We start from the raw sequence: 20,430 nt of genomic DNA, 5'->3' as shown, positions 1-20,430 counted from the left end.
TTCATTAGATGTTTCTCTCTTAATTGGATTTTTGTTTGCATGATGTCTGTTTCTTTTTCATCAAAATTTCTGTATTACGTTCATGTAAATATTATGTACTTATTTGGCTGACATCTTTATCCAAGGTGGCTAACAACATCTGAGAGACACTTGGTTCCATTTCTTTCGTTTTTATAATTGGAGCACAAACAGGTGAAGTGACCTGCTCATGGTCGTACAGTGTCATTATTTTATATATATATATATATATATATATATATATATATATATATATATATATATATATTTGCACACATATTTACACACAATTTTCTGCTTTTTCTATTTGTAATTATGTGGTCTGTTTTTACTGAAGTATTATAAGTAGCAATAAACGTAAGTTGATGGATGTTGTGCAGGTCACTGAATATCTCAGACAGGGACACCTTCTAGCACTGGTACTTAAAACCCCTAAATGTTTTTTTTTTTTTTATTATTATTATAAGTAAAAGCCACTGTCCTGCAAAGACGAGTGTGCATGTAGAGAAGAACTGAAAAAAATCTCCTACTGACCTTTAAGTATTTTGACACTCTTGTTATCCTTCTGCTGTGGAACATCCTGACCTGTCATTATTTACACGTCTTAAACAACTATTATCATACACTGATAATCTCTGTATTATCTATATCTATTATTTATTTATTATATTACATATCTTACACATCAATATTGATGCTACTTCTTTGTATTGTCTTGTTTGTATTTTAATTCTATTTGTAAATTATTATTTGCACGTCATGTTGTTACACTGTGGACCCTGAGCTTCGCAATTTCGTCTATCTGTATACTTGTATATGGTTGAGATGACAATAAAGTTCACTTTGACTTTGAAGACAGTTGGAAAACTTTAATTTTTAATATGCTTACATTTTTCTTAAAGACAGATATTCCCCTTTGGGGTGTAGTTGGCATTTATGATTGATGACACATTTATAAAGACGGGGGTGGGTGGTGGGGCACCAAAACTTTATTAAATCTCCAGCACAGCCTAGCCAACTTTATTTGTTAGTTGGTGCTAATAAACTCAAAATAAACTTTTGCCAGTAGCCGTTTTTGTACTTACAATGCTGGTATTTCTGTAATGCACTAACCGAGGCCAGTGCACGTCATCAGGCCGCCTTTCCAAACTCGAGTCCAGGTTTCGGAGGTCTCTCATTCCGTCCTGCACGTAACTTTTTTCCGCGGCTTTCTTCCCGTCCGATGTTAATGACCCCCGCTGTGGGCACAGGAGGCGATCATATTCACGTGTGTGGCTTCATTTCTGACAGCCCTTCTCTCTGTCGCACCGCCTTTGGGCTTGTGCGGGGACCTCCCCTTGAAATGCTCACTTTAGGTTTTACACGTCTGTTCCCTGTGCGTAATGAGGAAGTGCGTTCGTTGATGAGTTTGTACCGAAAAAGCTCTGGAGCGCTGTCTGGTAGTTTGAAGACTGTAAAGGTGACGCCGTATCTACTTTCCGGACATGAGAAGCTCCAACTGCAGGTAAGTCGGAGTGAAGTGGAGCACGGCGGGAGTTCGCTGTTTGCGCCCATGCATGTCCTTTTCTACCTGGTAGTGTTTCTGGGCGCCACGCTTTGCGTTTTTTTTCTTGCCTCTTGAAGTAGTCGTTTCTTCGCACAGCCGTTTGTTTTGTAGACATTTTGGTACTTATCAATTACGGTGGACATGCTGGAGTCGCGGCCGCAGAGAGAGAGAAAAAGAGAAAGAGAGAGACATTCATTTAAAGGTGTAAAAGTGAGGAGGTGGCCATTTGATGCTGTGTACAATCATATCAAAAGGCCAGATGTCAGGCGTGCACGCCTTGAGAAAACAGCTAATGTAGAATTGCCAAAGTGTGGTATTGTTGAAGAGCATGTCAAAAAAAAAAAAAAGGACGAGTTGACAAACTTGGCCGCAGGTGTTCGTTGCAGTAGATCTGGAAATCTGTAGCTGGTTTGAGTCTGTGATGACATCAATTGCTTGGCTAATCACACATTTTTATGCATCTTGTATTTTAGATAAGAGGGTGGGATGAGTTTTAGCATCCTCAAACGTCAAGGAAGTTTTTTGATTTTAGGGGAAAATGCATTGAACAATCTGGTATAATACACATCTTGTTCTTCCTTACAGATTTTCATCACGTGCAACAAGTTTGAGGGTAATATATAATTGTAACTGCTTTTGAAATTTTCACTTTCTCACAGTGGCCTGTAATTCAGTTAGCACTTTGAAGTTGTGAGAAGTACCCCCCCAGAGGAAAACACAGAGAATATTAAAACCCCAGAGCAACAATGTCCAATTTGATATTCAAATCTAGGATGCTTGGTCAAAAAGGTAGCGGCGTTAATCACTATCGCACTAAATCAGCAACCCAGTTAAACAATGAGTTGGTTTTACATTCATGCATTCATGATCGGGGTTGTTTTTTTTTTTTTGTTTTTTTTTTGTAATAGTCAGAATGACTGCAACAAAAACTTGCCAATAACACATCCATCCATAAATGTAGGACTAACTGATGATTTGGGGTTTGAGCTTCCAATTACACACAAGAAAGCAGAAAAGATCTTCTATGTGTTTGATATTCCTAAGCTTTTTCGTTTTGCATCAGGAGCTCTCTTACTTGTAATGAAAAAATGATGAATGTTTTAGGTTTTTTATACCTTTGCAAACATCGAATCTGTTATTTTTCAAAATGTAGTTTTATTGTTTGTTAGTAAAATAGCTTAAGTATACTTGGGTAATCCATGGGAATTCTGATGTTGTTGAACTACATACATCTTGTGCTTTCCTTATGCAGCTTTGCATGCCAATGCAGTGAAATGGAAATTGATATTATCAGGCAAACAGGATGTCCAAGTTAAAGTGTTGGCACTGCTCTAATTTTGCATTGTCATTTGTGCATTAAAAGGATTTCTAAATATTACCATAGTTGAGATAGAAACAAGCATATGGAAAACACCTGTGGAAAAAATACTGCATATTATGGGAATGATCTTTTTTTTTAATCTGCAAACACAACATTGAAACAGGCAGTGTTTATCTACTGACATGTGTAAACAACTTTATGCGCCATTGACTTTTAACTCGGATGTTACAGGCTAGGCTGTATTAGCCAATTATCCTACTCTTGCTTAAATTACTTGTACTTTGAAGAAGATAGTGTCTTAAAATGTTTTGTAGAGCATTGTCTGTGATCTAATAAAATTAGTAAACAATAGGACTTCAAAATAATATATAGACTGTATTAACCATTTGCAAAATAGAATCAAAAGCAGTAAAGAAGTTTAGAAATACTTGCAAAATAAAACAAATAACACGTTTAGGAGCCAAAACATGGGGGTTTCTGCCTGTTTGCCTCTCATGAAGCCAAATTTTCTTTACCTGGTTAGGCAGGGCTCCAGACCTAAACAATGACTTGATGAAATAAGAAATGCAACAGTTTCTGGAAATTCAGCATTTCCTGAAAACATTTTATAGCATGTGTACATTCCCAAAAAGTAACTCTTCTTTATTGAACTTTCTAACACACAGACTTGAGATTGATGCAGTCCCATGATGGATCAGCGCATTAGAAATGCTACAGAGGTTTTTGGAACAACAGCCAGTCAGCCATCTCAGCAGCTCTGCATACTGCGTTGGTAGCAATGTTGCTCCCAGTGTGACTGCACATCCTCCACAGGTGCGCCTTCTTTTCTAATGCAGTGACATGTGATTCGTCACATAGGAATCTACTGCCCTGGATGTTCAACTGTCGCAAATTAGGGCTACTCTCTATTCTGACCTAAAAGACGTGGCAATGCTTAGCTTAAGATATTCACAAAGACTAGGTACAATAACTTCACTCATTTGCTTTCTGTTTGATGTAGCAATTCAAAAACCTGTATCATTGGACAAAACCTCTCATTTTCAACAATGGTACAGAGTATCCTATCTTTACAGAAAAACTGCTGTAGATAGTTTGCCTCATTCCCAAAAAAAATAAAATGGAAGCTTGGAGCTACCCACTGTCTCCAGTGTAGATTGTTTAGGCTGTACTTGACTTGGATGTCGACTGAGATTACATTTATCCTGGGTGATGTCAGGATAAATGATTTCTCAAAATTGTTGTTTTACAATACTTCTGAGCTGCACAGCTTACATATGGATTTTGCTTTTATCCAGTTCTTTACCAAAGCACCGTCTGAAGTCTACACATCTGATTTAAGTGTAGGCACTAATTTCATTTGAGGAGGACACATTATTTAATGAAGTCCTATCTATAGGCGAACCCTTCTTATTATAGACAAGATAGTAAAGTGCTTTTTTCAGTAGAACGCTTTAACAGGTGCATTAGTGACTTCTACTGGATTAGATGGGGGGGGGGGGGGGAGAACGATAAACACAAATCTACATATAGTAATTGAGCAGGATAGACTTTCACTAGACTGATTTTTGAAATTTTAAGAATTGATATTGAATCATTTAAGTGAAAAATAATGATTAATTGGAAAATCAATAATTTTTAGTCAAGCCTACTGGATACAGTGGGGAGGTTTTGGCTAATGTGACTCATCAGTTGTCTAATGACAGGTGGAGGCAGGAGGGAATTGGCAGATGGTGGTCGTGGTCAACGCGGAGGAAAGCCTTAGGCTGGTAAATGGTGATTCTAGCCAATAGTTGAAACCTGCCATGTATTACCATTTAGAAGGAAAAGTTTCTAAGACCAGTATAAAACAGTTTATACTCAGGACAGTAAAGGCACTTACTGTTTTATACCATCTAAAGTGCGAGCGTGCACACTTCTATGAATATTTTAACTTTGCTCCAGCAGAACTGCTGTGTGTGACACTGACAGCTGGGCATACATGGGTTCAGGAAAGGCCTACTGGACTTCACCTGTGCCTGGTAAAAATGCAAGCTTCTTCATAGTCATCTGCTGTGGCAAAGTAAGAAGTGTGGATCATTAGGTTAATCCATCCATCCATCCATCCATCCATCCATCCATTTTCCAACCCGCTGAATCCGAACACAGGGTCACGGGGGTCTGCTGGAGCCAATCCCAGCCAACACGGCACAAGGCAGGAACCAATCCCGGGCAGGGTGCCAACCCACCGCAGGACACACACACAAACACACCCACACACCAAGCACACACTAGGGCCAATTTAGAATCGCTAATCCACCTAACCTGCATGTCTTTGGACTGTGGGAGGAAACCGGAGCGCCCGGAGGAAACCCACGCAGACACGGGAAGAACATGCAAACTCCACGCAGGGAGGACCCGGGAAGCGAACCCAGGTCCCCAGGTCTCCCAACTGCGAGGCAGCAGCGCTACCCACTGTGCCACCGTGCCGCCCCCCCCATTAGAATAATGCATCTATTATTTCAGAGAAGGGGATCCTGAGATGAAAGTTACAAAAAAGCAACTTATAAAAGTAAGTCGGGAGAATGTATCAGCTTGCCTGGCTGAAACACATTGTGGGTATTAGGGGCGGGCGGTATGACCAAAATTCTATATCACGGTATTTTTCTAAATTATCCCGGTTTCACGGTATTCGACTGTATTTTTTTCCCCATGCATGAGTGGATGTTAACCACATTTTCCACTGCAATTACTGGCTAAGAATAACCTATTCCAAATACAGGTTTGCATTGCCCCATAAGGTGATAGTTTTCAAGGGGGTGGCATTAATGGAGAAGGGATCACATTGCATGACAGATGCAATCAAAATATAGAACCTTTTTATTGAACAAATTTTGCAAAAACTTAAACTATAATTTTGACAACATATTTTCAACCATACAAAGAGGCATTTAGACTTAGTAAAATATCCAGAGGTGCTTGTCAAAAGTTGTATTGCACTGAATATGTCTTAGAAAAGGAATAAATAGCAAATATTTTTTGTAAACCAACTACACTTTCTGTTAATGTTAACAATCTCTGTCCACTGACACGTTAAAGTGACTTTTTAAACAACTTTATCATCATTAAACTGCATAATATTTAAACTAATAAATAATAACAATAAAATAAATAATAGTATTATTACTGATAGTTGCACTATTACTTCAAGACTTTAAGCCCAGGTGCATTACACAGTATTCACCAAATTAAAATAAAATAAAACAAGTGCAACTTGGTGAAGACATCTTTACCAGCTGAACCATCATTTAGGCAAACTGCATTAATATGGACCATGCTTCAAGCTAAGCTATATGCATAAATAATAAACCTGCAACTTGCATTTATAATACTATTTATGGTATAGCCCTACGGAATCATATTAGGGCCACGGTGAAGAAAAAAAACAATACGGACACAGAGAAGAAAAAAAACAAACTATATGTCGAGAATAAAGTCAACATTTCCACTTTATTCTCGCCGTTTATGTTGAGATTAAAGTCGACATTTCCACTTTATTCTCATAGTTTACTTCATAATTAAAGTAGAATGTCGTAAACTAAACTTCTTCCTAAAATCAATGTTTAATTTACTATATTTTGTCAAACCCTGTCATAAATTAATGTAGCACATTAAATGCTTTGTGTTGCGTTCCCCGACCCAGTTGTTAATCACTACGCTTCTTAAACTGACTTCCTCCGCACTAAGAGGAGACAGCGATCACCATACAGAATCCATTCACTTCATGATATTCCTGCTTTCTGAAAATTTAAGAATGCTAAGATAAATACTTGATATCATTTTCATGATGAAATGCATTTCAGCAGGTATTAAACATGCACGGTAGTGAGTTGGTAGTGCTGCTCCCTCGCAGTAAGGGGTCCCCAGGTGTATGTTCAGTGTAGAGAACTTTATGGCAGGTGTGACGAGGCTCCAAAAAACTGGATGTATGAATGGGTATCGCACAGGTTTAACTTAAATATTGTGTAAATGTTGGGTTTGTTATCTGGTGGTCGGAGACACGAACACAGAATTCAATGCATGTTCTTCTGAGCAGGCTTTCTTTATTGCACGCGTGCTGTCTCTATCTGACGTACCAAAACCCCAGTTTCTATCCTTCCTTTTTCTTTCTCCACATAACCAATCACCACATGATAAACATCTTTGTGAAATTAAAACTAGTTATAAACTTAGCCCACGGAGTGTTCAGAACTTTAAAAAAATCTTCGTTATACATGTTTAATTATGCCATCCATTCAGGGTTGCGCCCATCCCTGAACGAGTCGCCAGTACATCGCAGGGTGAATATGAGCAAAACATACACTAGCAGGGTCAATATAGCATAACAAAACCCCACATCCTATATGACTTTGAAAGGAAACTGAAGCACGCCGAGTAAACCCACCAGAAAAACATGCAAATGCAAGGCAGGGTACATCCGAGACACCCTTGCTGTGAGGCAGCAGTGCAACTTCCACGCCGCCATGCCCGCACATGATTAATGCATTTCACCATGAAAATTATATCAAGTATTTATCTTAGCATTCTAAATGTTCAGAGAGCAGGAATATCATGAAGTGAATGTATTCTGTGTGGCGATCGCTGCCGGCGCCTCCTCTTAGTGCAAGAGGAAGTCAGTTTAAGAAGCTCGGGGAACACTTAACACAAAGCATTTAATGTGCTATATAACTTCTGACAGGGTTTGAGAAAATCTAGTAAATTAAATATTCATTTTATGATGAAGTTTAGTTTACGATGTTCTACTTTAATGACAAATTTCGAGAATAAAGTCAACATGTCGACTTTAATCTTGACATAAACGGCAAGAATAAAATAGAAATGTTGAGAATAAAGTCAACATGTCGACTTTATTCTCGTCATAAGCGTCGACATTAAAGTGGAAATGTCGAGAATAAAGTCAACATGTCATCACACTATTATACAGTACCCAGGTAAATTACACTGTGTTGAAAACAAATAAAACAAGTACAACTTGGCTTGCAGTATTATCCAGTAGTATAGAAACAGTATTTACACATTTGAACATAATGGTCCACATCCGACCTTTTAAAACCAAAGTATCTCCAGGAAATGGACGTGATTCCTTTTTTTTTTGGCAAAAGTTCTTCTGTGTCATTATGTTCAACTTTATCGTCAGCTTCAGTTTCGGAATGTTCTCTGTCCATTTTCACTGCGCAATACCTACACTACCACTAGCTATTTAGTGGAGTAGCAGTGAAAAAGAGCCCCTGTGCAACAAATCTGTGTTTAGCGGTGTAGCAGTGAAAAAGGACCCCACTTGAACAGTTTCCCGCTGCGTCACGTTCTGAATGTCGTTTAGGCAATTTAAACCGGTGTTGCGGTATAAGAAAAATCCATATCATTAAAAAAAATAAAAAACGCTTTTCGGTATGAACCGGTATACCGCCCAGCACTAGTGGGTATGCTTGCTGACTCACGTACGTACATGAAGAAACCATGTAATTTAATATAGCCCTTGCAGGGGTGGGATGTAACACGTAAGCAGAACGCACCTGCATCAGCCACAATTGGAAGAGGGGAGTGTCATGATGCAGGATTTGTTGGATGTTACACTGCCCAGTATAAAATTCACTTCTTGCCTACAGGGATTGTCTTTTGACTCAGTTGTGGTGATGAGTGAACATTTTGTGTAGCTAATCTTAATAGTACATTAAGCATAGCAGCTTGTTCCTTAAGTTGTATGCAATGCTCATTGTAAATCTACAGTTTCACTATTTTTGGGGACATTGCTTCTGTGTTTCGTGTGTCAGTTGCAGTGAGGACTATGTAAAAAGAAACCACCTGATACTGTTTTCCGTGCACCTGTAAATAAAACCCACTTCTGATTTTGCAATACAATATTTTTGTGTTTGTGCCTCCCTGTCTAATACCTTTCAATTATAATCCTGATTGGTCCCAAGCTACAAGATGTCCAGTGTGTAGTCTAGTGACATCTTTTCCACTACACAGGGTGTCACAAGATTCAGGTGGTGCAACTGTGGGCTCCATTCTGGCTGTAGAGCAGTGGACCGACTCTTTTCCTTGCACAGATAATTGTGGGAACATGGAAATTTGCCAGTATTGTCTATATATGCTTGTGGGCTTAGGTAAAGCTTATGTCTGAGTGATATCTTGTGGAAAGTGCCCCATAAGTATGGGTTTCTTTTGCTGCTACTGAGTGCCATTCCATACCTCTATATGTGGAACAAGAGTTCTGTTTGCATACTTGGAATTGCATTGAGACTTAATTTTAGCCATGATTTTAATGGACTAAATCTCAAAATCCATTGGAGATTTGGGTTCTTGATATGTGCATTTAAGATCTTTCTTGATCCTCATCACACTACATTTTCTGGTACACAATAAAATGGTTCATAGCTGAGATTGATGCGGCCCAGGTGGGAATTAGGACCTCCTTATGTGAAGTCGTGATCCTCTCCTGGAAGAGTCTGGCAAATACCCTGTAGGTAAGGGGTGAGAATCTGCCCCTAGTGGATGAGTTCAGGTACTTCTGGGTCACGTTTCTAGGTGAGGATTAATGTGATTATGAGAATTACTTGTGCAGTGGCCCAAGTTATATGTACTTTACTTGGAACTGTAGTGATGAAGGGATCTTAGACTATGGATAATGCTGTTGATTTACTGGTCTCCATTTTTGCTTATACTCATAAGCTCTAGATGGTCACAGAACAAATGAGATCACAAGTGTAAGCAGTCAAAATTAGGTTCTGCAGAGTTTTGCTGAGCTCATTGTCCATGAGAGGATGAGGAGCTTGACAATACAGAAGTCTCTCTGAGTAGAATAGTTACTTCTCTGAATTGAGTGGAACCAGTCAATGTAGTTTGAGTGTATCTTTAGGATGTAACCTAGGTACCTCCCACAGTAGGTATACAAGCATGGCCAATTGGTAGAACACAGAGAAGCAGACCCAGGTCACAGATTGCACCTCTTGATAGTCCCTGGAACATCAGGTGTTTCCAGTGTAGTTCCAGAGAAAGTTGCTTCAAACAACAGGGACCTGGGCCTGGTCAGCTTTGCTCAGCATGTTGCTGCAACTACCTTCAACAAGAAACATTGGGGGGAAAAAAAAGTTATAATGATGGTGGTTGTACTGTAGTTGTAAATTTTTACTTCGTAAAGGGTACTGCCCAGGAATAATGGGTGAGGAAGTTCCAGAGTAGCAGAGTATAGACCACTCTTGTAAGAGAAGTCTTGTCTGGTCAGCAGTGTTCACTAAAGTTTAGTAAAACTATTTCAGGCCAATATTTTTATATTCCTAAAAAAAAAAAGTCCAGTTGTTACTACATTGGGGGAGTTATATTCCACATCTTGAGAGCCAGTTTTTGTTGCTAAAGTATAATCTGTGGGGATATCTTCCATCCATATTTGGCACGCTAATGGTGTAACACAAAACCATCATCTTTTACCTTGAGAATGGTAAACCCACATGGCGGTTCTGTGTGGCTGTTTCCATCTTGGGCAATGTGGATGCTGTATCTATCCATCCATTATCCAACCCGCTATATCCTAACACAGGGTCAATGGGGTCTTCTGGAGGCAATCCCAGCCAACACAGGGCGCAAGGCAGGAACAAATCCCAGGCAGGGTGCCAACCCACTGCAGGGCACACACCCACACACCAAGCACACACTAGGGACAATTTAGGATCGCCAATGCACCTAACCTGCATGTCTTTGGACTGTGGGAGGAAACCAGAGCAGACACGGGGAGAACTTACAAACTCCACGCAGGGAGGACCCGGGAAGCAACCCCAGGTCTCCTTACTGCGAGGCAGCAGCGCCCGTGGATGCTCTAGTTTCCATTAAACAACACTTCCGGGACTTTGGCCAAGAGTGGATTTAAGTATTCACGCTGTGAACCAACTCAATTTGAGTTTATTTAGAACCATAATACAAAAGAGAATGTTACCAGTAACTTTTAGTAGATTTTTATTGTTATTTATTCTTAAAATGTTGTTATTCAACACATTGGAAAATTTTGAAAATATTTATTCTTAAAGGCTCCCTTAGACCTTTTACTGGAGAAATCAATTAACCTACAAATTTGGTGAATCTGCTATTTTTGGTTAAGGTCAGTCTAGAACTGTATTTATTTAATTTACACTCTTAAGTTTCAAAAAAGTAATACCCAACTAACATACAGTTTTGGTAGGTTTGGTGTTTTTAAATTGTATTGGTATTTTTTTTTCCGTTTGAAATCTGTTGTGATTTATTTTATCTTTTGGAATACAGTAATCCCTCCTCGATCGCGGGGGTTGCATTCCAGAACCCCCCGCAAAAGGTGAAAATCCGCGAAGTAGAAACCATATGTTTATATGGTTATTTTTATATTGTCACGCTTGGGTCACAGATTTGCACAGAAACACAGGAGGTTGTAGAGAGACAGGAACTTTATTCAAACAGTGCAAACAAACATTTGTCTCTTTTTCAAAAGTTTAAACTGTGCTCCATGGCAAGACAGAGATGACAGTTCCATCTCACAATTAAAAGAACACAAACATATCTTCCTCTTCAAAGGAGTGCGAGTCAGGAGCAAGGAATGTCAGAGAGAGAGAGAGAAGCAAACAGTCAAAAATCAATAGGGCTGTTTGGGCTTTTAAGTATGCGAAGCACCGCCGGACAAAGCAGCTGCAAGGAAGAGAGCAATGTGAAGGTAGTCTTTCAGCATTTTTTAGAGGAGCGTCCGTATCCTCTAGGCCAGTGTGCAAACAGCCCCTCTGCTCACACCCCCTCTGTCAGGAGCAGAGAATGTCAGAGCGAGAGAGAGAGAGAGAAGCAAACAATCAAAAATCAATACATGCTGTTTGATCTTTTAAGTATGCGAAGCACCGTGCGGGAAGCATATCGCTTGATAAAAGCAGCCACAAGTAAGCCCAGCAAGGAAGGGATCAATGTGAAGATAGTCTTGCAGCGTTTTTTGAGGAGCGGCCGTATCCTGTAGGGGTGCGAATAGCCCCCATGCTCACAATGTATTTGAGGAGTTTTATTTAATACTGAGAAAACCTTGAACAACAGAGAAAACTAGCATTGCAAGAGTTCGTGCTATAGCGCTATGAACTGATCGCTGTAAACACTTTTTTTTTTTAATGAGTTTTAAACACAGAGAAAGAAATGAACATTTGTAAAATCCGTAATTTAATAAACAACCAAGAAAAGTAACAATGCACGCTACGAACCGATTGCTGTAAACAGAAGTGAAGTGGATAGTTAAAATCCAATAGAAAAAAGTCTTCATTAAATACAACGAGGTTAAAACAATGCTTGAATCAGTCTCTTTAAAAACAAGCCCGGTGCATTCTTTAACTGCCTTCTCAGCTTTATGCAGCCAGCTCTCTCTCTCTCTCTCTCTTTTACTCGCTGCACAGGGAGAGACTGAACAAGTGCGGAAATCATCAGCATGCACAAACCGAAAGGGAAACTGGCTTGTTTGTATACCGAGTGTGTGGTTGTGAACAGATGCAAAAGTTTGGCAAACTTTTTGGTCGTAACCCGATTTGTACGTGTTTAGAGACGTTCGTGAACCAAGGTTCCACTGTATATTGAAGTAAATGTTAATTTTCTATTGATATTGTGTGTGTTAGAAAACTTAAATTTTTTTGATATTAAGAAAAATAATAATGTTACTTGTTAACCAGAATAGATGCAATGTCCATATGTTTCTTGAGTGCTTTTTAGTTTTTTCAATTAAACACTCTCCATATTTCTCATTTACTCTACAAATTTATATTTGCTGAAGTAAATTTGTGGGTGATCAGTCTCATGAAGCTCTTTATACCATAATAAAGGAGGTACCAAGCCATTAGATTTATTGACTACATCATGTTTATCCATTTTCTTGGAAGTAGTCCGGAGAGAAAGATTTCTACTAGTACTGTATTTGATAACACTGTTTATAGGCAATCTAATTGCTTCACATGAAAGAGATACTTCACAACTACCAGAGAATTAGATATTTTTGATTAATTTGTGACTGTGTTTAAATCTGTTGCCTTTTACTTAAATGTAATATTTCAGTTCTGTGTCACGTACAAGCATAAAGTATAATCCATATGGTAACTGAAGCATTACAGATACATTGCAAGCACAGCTTCAAGTGAACATCACAGGGAAAGAAAGGTGCCAATTTAAATGAAAACATTAATACAAAATAGTATATGTCTTAAGGTTTTGTTTGTTTGTTTGTTTGTTTATTTCTTTCAAAACACAGCAGTCTTTTTCCTGACCTCTAAGATGTTTGATGGCTGGTTTGTACCATTTAGAGTTGTACTACTTAAGTGTGGTGTTACAAGTCCAGTTACACTTCTCTCACAAATTTAGATAAGTTTTATATATACTTAACCAATACCAGGAGCCAGTTGCACTGCCAGGGTGAATCAACTGCTTACAACAAGCATCAGCAGGTTCTTCTTCCCACTGTCTGCCAAGCAATCTGGCTTACATTCCAAAATCTTTGGTCCTTCCTTGCTTGATGCATGTCTTACGTCACACTACAGATATGCGCAAGTAGTCTTAATGCTTTTCTTTTTATTCTTTTATGAAAGCAACACACGCCTATGTGCAGTACCACCACACCTCTCCTAATCTTGCCCTGCAGGATCTTTGGTAAAATACACAGCTGTCATTTGAGCAGCTTGTATGTCTAAATGAAATGGCTTTTACCATTTTAGAAAATACCCAAAAATATATATTTTTTAATGAACTGACTGAAGAAAATTAATTGAATACTGCAAGAGTAAATTACAAGAGATCTTCAGGGATCAGGTCTGTACCTTTGTGGAATTTTTATGGGGTGTACTGATTTCCTCCCAAATCCCAAAGATGTTTTTCTTAGGTTAATTGGTGCTGCAATGGTGAGCAAGTATGGGTTTGTGTGTATTAATGGTACCTGTGATGGACTGTCCAGTGTTAATTCCTGCCTGTCCCTGTAGCTGCCAGAGTAGGCTTCCTTCTCCCTCTAACCCTGTGATGAACTATGGTGTTTAAGAAAATCGACATGTGCATTGACCAATGTTGTACCATTTAATATAAAGGAGATCATGCTTCTAAATCTTAGGTTTAACCAGGTGATGAAAAACTTAACATAAACTTTATTTGTTCTAGAAAATTATAAAGCTCTTTCTGTTAGGAATTTAAGTTGTTTGTTTTTAAAGAACATTTACTTTTGAGATAATCTAACAACAGACAGGGAAAAGAGGGATGTAACTGTTATGCTGTTTTATGCTTAAATGATTAATTAAAAAATATATCTCATTCTCTTCAAATAGTTACATTTTTATTAAATAAATAAGTTCCTAAAATGCAGGACTGGAAGTACATGTTATGTTTTGAAATTTGTTAATGTTTCATCCTCTGTATTAATTCTGGGTAACATGTGCAATATGAATGTTACAGAATTCATTCTTAAAGTATTTGCATTAGTTCTCAGTTTGCACTTATTCTTATAATGGCTTGAGACTCTTTAATTCTGTGTTAAATCCAATACAATAAGTCCTGAACAACTGAAACCGTCAGACAGCTTATTAAGAATGAAAAATTGCTTGACCCATGGAGACTTCTAAATAAAAATTCAAGAAAATATTCTGTCTTCTTGTCAGTACTTTATAGTTACTTAACAATAACTATTTTATGCATCGAAAATAAGTATGTACTTTCTAATATATCTTGCAAATATCCATCCATCCATCCATTTTCCAACCCGCTGAATCCGAACACAGGGTCACGGGGGTCTGCTGGAGCCAATCCCAGCCAACACAGGGCACAAGGCAGGAACCAATCCCAGGCAGGGTGCCAACCCACCGCAGTCTTGCAAATATCCATGAATTTTATCTATGAGCATGCCCTTATAATTTTAGAGGTCAAATTATACCCTCTAAATCCAATTTCCATTCGTGGAACTTTGCATATATATTTGTATATAAATTGATATTTTCTTCAAGATCAATGAATGCTTAAAGATTTTTGTGGTTATTCAGTGGCGTTGTGCTACAGTGTGAAATTAGGCAGTTGGAAAGATAGTATGTTTGTGATGCTTTAAAGCTGTACGATGTATTACAATTTCTGAGCAATTTAACATTGTCATATGAAAAAGTTTGGGAACCCCTCTTAATTATTTGGATTTTTGTTTATCATTGGCTGAGCTTTCAAAGTAGCAACTTCCTTTTACTATATGACGTGCCTAATGGAAACAGTAGTATTTCAGCAATGACATTAAGTTTATTGGATTAACAGAAAATATGCAATATGCATCATAACGAAATTAGACCGGTGCATAAATTTGGTCACCCCAACTAGGGATGGGCGGTATGACCAAAATTCTATATCACGGTATTTTTCTAAATTATCCCGGTTTCACGGTATTCGACGGTATTTTTTTCCCCATGCATGAGTGGATGTTAAGCACATTTTCCACTGCAATTACTGGCTAAGAATTACCTATTCCACTGTCAAGAGTATTGTACATTGTACAAAAAAAATTTTTTAATGTGCACACAAGTATTAATACAGTTTTGCATTGCCCCATAAAGTGATAGTTTTCAAGGGGGTGGCACTAATGGAGAAGGTATCACATTGTATGACAGATGCAGTCAAAATATAGAACCTTTTTATTGAACAAATTTTACAAAAACAAACTATAATTTTGACAACATACTTTCAACCATACAAAGAGGCATTTAGACTTAGTAAAATATCCAGTAGTGCTTGTCAAAAATTGTATTGCACCGAATATGTCTTAGAAAAGGAATAAACAGTAAATATTTTCTGTAAACCAATTACACTTTCTGTTAATGTTAACAATCTCTGTCCACTGACACATTAAAGTGACTTTTTAAACAACATTATCATCATTAAACTGCATAATATTTAAACTAATAAATAATAACAATAAAATAAATAATAGTATTATTACTGATAGTTGCACTATTACTTCAAGACTTCAAGCCCAGGTGCATTACACAGTATTCACCAAATTAAAATAAAATAAAACAAGTGCAACTTGGTGATGACATCTTTACCAACTGAACCATCATTTAGGCAAACTGCATTAATATGGACCTTGCTTCAAGCTAAGCTATACTGGGAAGAAAAAAAACAAACTATATGTCGAGAACAAAGTCAACATTTCCACTTAATTCTCGCCATTTATGTCGAGATTAAAGTCGACATTTCCACTTTATTCTCATAGTTTACTTCATAATTAAAGTAGAATGTCGTAAACTAAACTTCTTCCTAAAATCAATGTTTAATCAATTACTTAATTTACCCCGTCATAAATTAATGCAGCACATTAAATGCTTTGTGTTACGTTCCCCGACCCAGTGGTTAATCACTACGCTTCTTAAACTGACTTCCTCCGCACTAAGAGAAGCCAGCGATCACCATGCAGAATCCATTCACTTCATGATATTCCTGCTTTCTGAAAATTTAGAATGCTAAGATAAATACTTGATATCATTTTCATGATGAAATGCATTAAAGCAGGTATTACACATGCACGGTAGTGAGGCGGTAGTGCTGCTCCCTCGCAGTAAGGGGTCCCCAGGTGTATGTTCAGTGTAGACAACTTTATGGCAGGTGTGACAAGGCTCCAAAAAACTGGATGTATGAATAGCTATCGCACAGGTTTAACTTAAATATTGTGTAAATGTTGGGTTTGTGATCTGCTGGTCGGAGACACGAACACAGAATTCAATGCATGTTCTTCTGAGCGGGCTATCTTTATTGCATGCATGCTGTCTGTATCTGACGTACCAAAACCCCAGTTCCTATCCTTCCTTTTTCTTTCTCCACATAACCAATCACCACACGATAAACATCTTTGTGAAATTAAAACTAGTTATAAACTTAGCCCACGGAGTGTTCAGAACTTTAAAAATATCTTCGTTATACATGTTTAATTATGCCATCCATTCAGTTGCGCCCATCTCTGAACGAGTCGCCAGAACATCGCAGGGTGAATACAAGCAAAACATACACTAGCAGGGTCAATATAGCACAACAAAACCCCACATCCTACATGACTTTGAAAGGAAACTGAAGCACGCCGAGTAAACCCACCAGAAAAACATGCAAATGCAAGGCAGGCACGCCGCCGTGCCCCCATATGATTAAGGCATGACGTGACTCCTTTTTTTCGGCAAAAGTTCTTCTGTTCATCATGTTCAACTTTATCGTCAGGTTCAGTTTCGGAATGCTACCTATTTGGTGGTGTAGCAGTGAAAAAGAGCCCTAGTGCAACAAATCTGTGTTTAGCGGTGTAGCAGTGAAAATGGTCCCCACTTGAACAGTTTCCCGCTGTGCCACGTTCCGAACGTCGTTTAGGCAATTTAAACCGGTGTTGAAAACAAATAAAACAAGTACAACTTGGCTTGCAGTATTATCCAAGTAGTATAGAAACAGTATTTACACATTTGAACATAATGGTCCACATCCGACCTTTTAAAACCAAAGTATCTCCAGGAAACGGACGTGATTCCTTTTTTTCGGCAAAAGTTCTTCTGTTCATCATGTTCAACTTTATCGTCAGGTTCAGTTTCGGAATGCTACCTATTTGGTGGTGTAGCAGTGAAAAAGAGCCCCTGTGCAGCAAATCTGTGTTTAGCGGTGTAGCAGTGAAAAAGGTCCCCACTTGAACAGTTTCCCGCTGCGCCACGTTCCGAATGTCATTTAGGCAATTTAAACCGGTGTTGCGGTATAAGAAAAATCCATATCATAAAAAAAATAAAAAACGGTTTTCGGTATGAACCGGTATACTGCCCAGCACTAACCCCAACAGAGATATTACATCAATACTTAGTTGAGCTTCATTTTGCCAATATAACAGCCTCTAGATGCCTCCTATAGCCTTTGATGAGTGTCTGGATTCTGGATGGAGGTATTTTTGACCATTCTTCCATACAAAATCTCTCCAGTTCAGTTAAATTTGATGGCTACCGAGCATGGACAGCCTGCTTTAAATCATCCCATAGATTTTCGATGATATTCAAGTCAGGGGACTGTGACGGCCATTCCAGAAAATTGTACTTCTCCCTCTGCATGAATGCCTTTGTAGATTTCGAACTGTGTTTTGGGTCATTGTCTTGTTGGAATATCCAACACCTGCATAACTTCAACTTTATGACTGATGCTTGAACATTATCCTGAAGAATTTGTTGATATTGGGTTGAATTCATTCAACCCTCGACTTTAACAAGGGCCCCAGTCCCTGAACTAGCCACACAACCCCACAGCATGATGGAACCAGGTGTTTTTCTTGCAAAGCGCTTTTTGTTATCACCAAATAACTCAATTTTTGTCTCATCAGTCCAAAAGCACTTTGTTCCAAAATGAATCTGGCTTGTCTAAATGAGCATTTGCATGCAATATAACCACCCATACAATCAGATTGTAATTCAGACTACGAATGCCATGATTAAATATATATACAGTGGTGTGAAAAACTATTTGCCCCCTTCCTGATTTCTTATTCTTTTGCATGTTTGTCACATAAAATGTTTCTGATCATCAAACACATTTAACTATTAGTCAAATATAACACAAGTAAACACAAAATGCAGTTTGTAAATGGTGGTTTTTATTATTTAGGGAGAAAAAAAATCCAAACCTACATGGCCCTGTGTGAAAAAGTAATTGCCCCCTGAACCTAATAACTGGTTGGGCCACCCTTAGCAGTAATAACCGCAATCAAGCATTTGCGATAACTTGCAATGAGTCTTTTACAGCGCTCTGGAAGAATTTTGGCCCACTCATCTTTGCAAAATTGTTGTAATTCAGCTTTATTTGAGGGTTTTCTGGCATGAACCGCCTTTTTAAGTCATGCCATAGCATCTCAATTGGATTCAGGTCAGGACTTTGACTAGGCCACTCCAAAGTCTTCATTTTGTTTTTCTTCAACCATTCAGAGGTGGATTTGCTGGTGTGTTTTGGGTCATTGTCCTGTTGCAGCACCCAAGATCGCTTCAGCTTGAGTTGACGAACAGATGGCCGGACATTCTCCTTCAGGATTTTTTTGGTAGACAGTAGAATTCATGGTTCCATCTATCACAGCAAGCCTTCCAGGTCCTGAAGCAGCAAAACAACCCCAGACCATCACACTACCACCACCATATTTTACTGTTGGTATGATGTTCTTTTTCTGAAATGCTGTGTTCCTTTTACGCCAGATGTAATGGGACATTTGCCTTCCAAAAAGTTCAACTTTTGACTCATCAGTCGACAAGGTATTTTCCCAAAAGTCTTGGCAATCATTGAGATGTTTCTTAGCAAAATTGAGACGAGCCCTAATGTTCTTTTTGCTTAACAGTGGTTTGCGTCTTGGAAATCTGCCATGCAGGCCGTTTTAGCCAGTCTCTTTCTTATGGTGGAGTCGTGAACACTGACCTTAATTGAGGCAAGTGAGGCCTGCAGTTCTTTAGACGTTGTCCTGGGGTCTTTTGTGACCTCTCGGATGAGTCGTCTCTGTGCTCTTGGGGTAATTTTGGTCGGCCGGCCACTCCTGGGAAAGTTCACCACTGTTCCATGTTTTTGCCATTTGTGGATAATGCCTCTCACTGTGGTTCGCTGGAGTCCCAAAGCTTTAGAAATGGCTTTATAACCTTTACCAGACTGATAGATCTCAATTACTTCTGTTCTCATTTGTTCATGAATTTCTTTGGATCTTGGCATGATGTCTAGCTTTTGAGGTGCTTTTGGTCTACTTCTCTGTGTCAGGCAGCTCCTATTTAAGTGATTTCTTGATTGAAACAGGTGTGGCAGTAATCAGGCCTGGGGGTGGCTACGGAAATTGAACTTGGGTGTGATACACCACAGTTAGGTTATTTTTTAACAAGGGGGCAATTACTTTTTCACACAGGGCCATGTAGGTTTGGATTTTTTTTCTCCCTAAATAATGAACACCATCATTTAAAAACTGCATTTTGTGTTTACTTGTGTGATATTTGACTAATGGTTAAATGTGTTTGATGATCAGAAACATTTTGTGTGACAAACATGCAAAAGAATAAGAAATCAGGAAGGGGGCAAATAGTTTTTCACACCACTGTATGTATATGTGTGCATATATGTGTACAGTAATCCCTCCTCCATCGCGGGGGTTGCGTTCCAGAGCCACCCACGAAATAGGAAAATCCGCGAAGTAGAAACCATATGTTTATATGGTTATTTTTAGAATGTCATGCTTGGGTCACAGATTTGCGCAGAAACACAGGAGGTTGTAGAGAGACAGGAACGTTATTCAAACACTGCAAACAAACATTTGTCTCTTTTTCAAAAGTTTAAACTGTGCTCCATGACAAGACAGAGATGACAGTTCTGTCTCACAATTAAAAGAATGCAAACATATCTTCCTTTTCAAAGGAGTGCAAAGCAAGCAGTCAAAAAAAAAATCAATAGGGCTTTTTGGCTTTTAAGTATGCGAAGCACCGCCGGTACAAAGCTGTTGAAGGCGGCAGCTCACACCCCCTCTGTCAGGAGCAGGAAGAGAGAGAGAGAG

At 38.7% G+C, this 20,430-nt stretch overlaps 1 protein-coding gene across 2 annotated transcripts in view; it reads left to right on the top strand.

Moving 5' to 3' along the window:
- Positions 1-1,364: 1,364 nt before the first annotated feature.
- The window catches only part of mctp2a (multiple C2 domains, transmembrane 2a), a 339,546-nt gene continuing 320,480 nt past the window's right edge, over positions 1,365-20,430 (top strand). Inside the window, exons 1-2 of one of the 2 annotated variants that reach the window (XM_028823595.2) lie at positions 1,402-1,522; positions 3,551-3,698. The gene's annotated coding sequence lies outside the window, so the exon portion shown is untranslated. Of the gene's footprint in view, positions 1,523-3,550; positions 3,699-20,430 lie in introns of both variants that reach the window. The other variant, XM_028823594.2, reaches the window with a different exon arrangement.

Source organism: Erpetoichthys calabaricus, chromosome 17, assembly GCF_900747795.2.
Source record: "Erpetoichthys calabaricus chromosome 17, fErpCal1.3, whole genome shotgun sequence".
Classification (NCBI taxonomy): domain Eukaryota; kingdom Metazoa; phylum Chordata; class Cladistia; order Polypteriformes; family Polypteridae; genus Erpetoichthys; species Erpetoichthys calabaricus.
The sequence above is the reverse complement of the archived record's forward strand: the minus strand, read 5'-3'. Positions and strand labels throughout refer to the sequence as shown.